Source organism: Austrofundulus limnaeus, unplaced genomic scaffold (assembly GCF_001266775.1).
Source record: "Austrofundulus limnaeus strain Quisiro unplaced genomic scaffold, Austrofundulus_limnaeus-1.0 Scaffold73, whole genome shotgun sequence".
Classification (NCBI taxonomy): domain Eukaryota; kingdom Metazoa; phylum Chordata; class Actinopteri; order Cyprinodontiformes; family Rivulidae; genus Austrofundulus; species Austrofundulus limnaeus.
Window position 1 is genome coordinate 921,120 of NW_013952475.1, and position 6,023 is coordinate 927,142.

Here is a 6,023-nt window from a genome sequence, read left to right on the forward strand (position 1 = left end):
CACACACACACACACACACACACACACACACACACACACACACACTGAACCACCACGCTTTAAGCAGAGTTTATGCTACAGTGTAGAACCGATTTGATATGTTTGCTAATCTACTACTATGGTCAAACACAGCATAATCCAAAGGCTTTTATTTTAGTGACTGTCTTAACATTGACAAGTACTCCAATGTACTTGCTTTGATGAATATGTAATATCCAGTGTTTCCCTAAAAATAATAAACTGAAAGCCAATTACTGAAGTGTAAGCTTTAAGAGAAGCAAGGCAACTTAGAGAGACACAGATTCCATACCAAGCCTTCAGCTACCTTTTGTCAATGAAACACTTCTCATTTGTGTAAATAAAAAATTAGATTTTAAAATAAGGAGGCAAATATCCCGTGTTTTAAATAGTAGAAAAGAAGTGTGAGTTTGTTTTGTTGAAAAAAAAACTGATGAAGATATAAATCTTTTACTACATCGTGCAACACAAAAGGAAGCTCTGTACCTGTTCATGAACTGGATCAGACTGGGACATCCAACAATGGCACAAACACATTCCCCTACAAAACACTAAAAAAAAGTATAAATAAATATTTTTATTATTTATTTAAACATTTATTTAACCAGGTGGATCTCATTAAGAGTGGAAATCTCTTTTTTTAAAGAGACCTGGCCAAGAATGAGAGAAAGAGAGAAAGTGTCTGGGATGAAGAGGCTATTTAAAAAAAAAAACCAAAACACACCTGTGTTTAAACTAGTGTGTGGAAACTGAACTGATTCACTTTTGCTATATAAATATAATGCTCAGTAATTACATAGCTGATCAGTCATTAGATGAGTTGTATTAGCATAACACTACAGTTTCTAATCTGATTTTTTTTAAAGAAAAGAAAGATCTGCAGACTTACAGAGAGATTGTGTGAGGAATTAAAATAAAACTTTTTCAGTTGGAAGAAATTACCATAAAATTCAAATCTGTTTATTTGAAAAACGTGATTTATTCACTTATCAAACTGATAAATTAGAAGTGTACACAGAGAAAACGGAGGTATGACTCTGTTGTGTGTTTCTTTTGCTCTTTTTCATCCTCCGGCAGGTTTGTTTAATCTTTTTAAGTCCAAACCAAAGCACTTTTTTTCCCCTAAAGAGATCAAATTAAATTCATTTCAATTGCRAAGACGGTTCAGATTTTACAAACAGCATGCATCAAACAACAGTTTCTGCTTTWTGGAGCTCATGCTTTTAAAAAATCTACACAAACTTGATTGAAATACTAAACGAGAGGAGGAATACAAATGTGCTTTTTTCTCTCTTTTTTCTGGGTTTTGGTCATGGTAACTCTAGGTGGCRAGGAAGAACAGTGAACCGGAGAGAAAATGATTTAGATGAAAAAGCAAACAAATAGCAGTATCGCGAGCACGGTGACAGTTAATAATCTCGTTTGATAAATTGCCTGTGTCAAAACAGCCTGGAACGAACAAGAAGAACAAGTGAGACATGAAAATAAAAAAATTAAAAGTGCAAATGGATAGTCTGGAGGAAAAAAAGAAGACGTTTGGCGACTTTATTGTTTAATTAACTGGTCCTGATGCAGCCATTGAGTGAAAATCCAATTACCTTCTCCTTTAAGTGTAAGACAAACAACCACAGCAAAGGCTACAGTCAGTGTCAACAGAAATCAATTAACCTTCTGCAGTCTTAACTKAAGGAGGAATTTCAGTGCTGTGACTTGTTACAATGTTACACTGAGTTTTGTCCTCACCACTGCACTAGTTTATATAGTTTCCTATTAGTTTTTTTTTAACTCTGTAAAGCAAATAGTGATCATATGCCACCAATAAACTTGTTCACATAGATTCACAGGCAGGCTCAGCATGAATGCATTTTTCTTTTGCTTGAATGAAAAAAAAAGTCAGAGACAACAACCAAAGCAAATAACCACCTTTTTCATTTTTAGCAGCTCTTGAGTCGAGCGGTAAAAGTATTGTCTCTGCGCGAATGGCTTGTAATTATAGTGCGCTCACTTCTCGGCAGCCGTCCTCTGACAGTCTTCAAATGGATTCTGCCCCGGTGCTCCGGCAAACACCTGTCGGCCCCCGGATAAAGCGAGAGCACGGCCTGTCTCGTCCTTTTTTTATATTTGAGCCTTTATTTCATTATTCATGCTGTGCTTACATTTTGTCTCACCTCAGGCATCCTATAAGCACCCTACTACGACCACCCACACGTTTGGGCACACAGACACAGACGCTCTCTGCATGTTCCCTTTTTTTAAGAGACAGTCACAAAAAAGAAATAAAATACTGAAACTGTATGGTGTGAAAAAAAACAGAAACGTGGTGTTTGGCAAGTTCTGGCCCTTTTTCTGCTAGTTTTTATTATTATTATTATCATTATTTTTACAAAGTTGTGTTTATTTTGGGTCAAAGATCAATACATTGTACCAAGTTTTCAATGCATAGGGTAAACAAAATCTGATCAAATGTTTGAGATAACTGAAGAATTTCAAAGTGAAATATTTCAAAGATTTTACACCCATTCAACTGGCGGCCCGCGGGCCACATCTGGCCCGCAAGTGACCAAAGTGCGGCCCGCCAATTGGTTCATTCATCCCTTAAGCCCAGACCACCAGTTTTCTACTTTAATTACTATAAGTTCTTTTGGTTAAACATAGACATGTTTGGTATCTACAGAAACGTCAGAATCTTGGCTACAAGCTGGTARAAACTATTTMTAAGCAAACTAAAGACAGTTAAAACYATAAGCAGTTGAAGATAAAACTATGAAAGTAAAAAWAAAWTKKTTTAAAAARCTGGCAAGTCAGATGTCAAAATATTATTTGTGTTRAAYAGRAGGTRTGATGCATTATTTTTGCTTTTGATATTGTTTTGTTATCACTAAATTCATTACATAGGGTTCTGTATGTTATATCCGTGATTAAATGCAGCAAAATAAACTATTTCAAAAGGTAACAGATCTTTGGTTTGTTTACATAATAGTTTTAATTGCTGGATGTTCGGCCCCTCAGCTGTTGGCCTGCTTTAACCGTGGCCCCCGGAGCAGTTTAGTTGAATAGCCCTGCTTTACGATCTTTTGACAAAATCAAATTTAATCATATTTATTGACTTGGGGAAATTTGCTGATGATGTTCAGCACTGGTAAGCCAAAAACTCCTTCCTAATACAAAACATGTTCAAGTGGAAATGCAGGAAAGTCGTCCAGTTCTTAGACTTGAAGACTTATTTTGCCAACATGTCAAGCATACAACCTCACAGGACTGGGCCTAATGCTTCACCCCTCTCTGCCCAGGTCTCGACAAAATGGTCATCTTTAGATTTATTTATTTATTTATATACAGTGTTTATTCATCTATTTATTAATTACCTCCGCCAAGGGCAAGGTAATGTTTTCCATCACATATATCTGTCTGTCTGTCTGTCGTTCTGTCTGTGGACAACATTACTCAAAAACTTGTGGACAGATTGTCATGACATTTTTACCACATGTGGATACTGGGCCAAGGAACAAACCATTAAATTATGGTGATGTTCCGGATCGTGATGCAGATACTGGATTTTTTTTCCTTTTAACACGTCAAATCACAATTTCTTTTTCATGTCCCAAGTGGGTTTCAAAGTGTCCAGCAGGTGGCACTGTAGTATTGGTGCGCCCCTTTAAGTCGCATGTGTGATGTCATATCTGTGAGACAGCTGTCAGTCCTGACCTGATGTTGCCCATACGGAATGGTGTGTGATTTGGGAAAACGTCATAAATTGGTAAGATGACCAGGAAATAACCTCGGTTGTTAATAGATAATGCTTTAATAAGTTCATTATTGTAAGATGAATGTTAAATTTCTTCTGTACAGATGAGGATTGACTTACATTGGTTCATACCATTGAGCAATGTCACCTGGCCAGGGCTACGTGACGGCGTGAGTTCAAGCCTACAGATTTTTGTCAGGTGGTTAAATAAGATGAGGGGAATTGGTCTTGGCGGAGGTTTGCACTCTCCGAGTGCTTCTAGTTTATTATTATTTTGTGTGTACAGTGCCCTTAGACAACAGTTGTTGTGACTTGGTGCTATATAAATAAACTGAATTAAATTGAATTGGTCCAGTCCTACACAGGCTYGTCTTCATCTCAGGAAATGACATTAAGGCAACAAAAGACAAAAAACAAACAACGTGGAGAGGAGCCAGTTGAGGTGGCTCGGGCATCTGGTTAGGCTGCCTCCTGGACGCCTCCCTGGTGAGGTGTTCCAGGCACGTCCCACTGGAAGGAGACCCAGAGGAAGACCCAGGACACGCTGGAGGGACTATGTCTCGCGGCTGACCTGGGAACAYCTTGGGATTCTCCCAGATGAGCTGGTCCAAGTGGCTGGGGAGAGGGAAGTCTGGGTCTCTCTGCTTAAGGCTGCTGCCCCCGCGACCCAACCCCAGATAAGTGGCAGAAAAAGGATGGACGGGCAACAAAAGAGGTGACCTCACCTAAWGGTGTGACCTGATTTTCAAACAGAGAAGTCCCGATTTGCTGAAATATGAAAATACTGGGTCTGTGTCTGTCGTTCAGTGCAGGATGTGTTATCTAATTACAAACTAAAAGTTTAGTCCCAGGCGTACAGTATACAGAAAAGTCATTACACATTTATCATAAAATCATTTCAACATGGAAGTACTAAATATAAATAGTGCAGTTACGACTCAATGCAAAATACACTTCTTAAACCTGAAATATATTTTGGTATTAGTGTAAAAAAGTTGCAGGTGTCACACAATATTTCATTTGAAAACAATGACTTTGGTTGTGTTACCCTACAGTGAAATATACCATGGCATAACCGATTAGCTCTTCCCTTAACTTTTGTTTTCATTGTGTTTCAGCAGCTCTTTTATCAGGCTTTGCTGTAACTGGGTAACAGAGCAATTTCCTGGTTTAGTTGAAACAGAAAAGTTGCTCTGACAGGTGTTCAAATCCAAATGATCTGCTTTGTGTTTGGAGAGATCAGTGTTACTTAAAACACTGGCTTAAAAACACACTTTGTCTCGTTGTGTCTTTTAATATATGAACTTTTCAATAGAAATATTCACATACATACCTATTGAGATGCACACTAAAGATAGCATATTATGAAATGACTGATATATTGTAAACTTTAATACCAGCTAGAGGAAATGCAGAAAGAGAGTTTCTGCTGTGATCAAAGTGCCCCAACACCAAAGGCCACATTGAAAAGCCTGGAAAGTCTGAAAAGCCTCTGGTTTGGACCAAAAAAAAACTTGGATCTCTCCATCAAARATAAACAGAACAGGTCTGAACCTCTGAAAGAAAACATGACATTTTTTTTCTTTATTTCTTTTTAGGGGTGTTATAGGAGCTTGTCCGGTTTTAAACAAATATTAAGCATTCAAGGGCACTTATTAAAACATAATATTAATAGAAGTCATTAAGGGCACACACTATTTAATCAGGAACTAATAACTGTGTATTTTCATAAAATACCTTAAATGAGACACAAAACATACACTTGTGTCTGAGAATTATTTTTGTCAGCAGATTTAATGGTAAATTGTGTAGCTTGGCTGTAATGACACAACCTTTACAAACACAGCAATGTCATAGATAAAGATTTTCCTTCTAACATGATTGCACTTTGTTAAAACTCAAGCCACAGGGTGTGTGAAAATATCACTAATCATATCAGGTCTGTTACAACTTCTTCACCTTTAATATTGTCACTTTTCCACTGACCTTCATAACTGCTGCCTTACCAACTACATAAAATCAATGCTCACTTTGGACAGTTTCCATAATTRGACTTTAATTAAATACAAAGAGTATCAGGTTTTTGAACAATTGTCTTTGGATTTGAGCGCATATATGCAATAAAAATTCCTAACAGTGGTAGAACCGTATTTTTATTTTATTTTTTTAATGTTTCAGTGAAAACCAGAAAAAAATAAAATACAGAAAAAAAATTCCCTTCTCACCCTCCGCGGGTGGTCTCTTTCATCCTCTGAGCTCG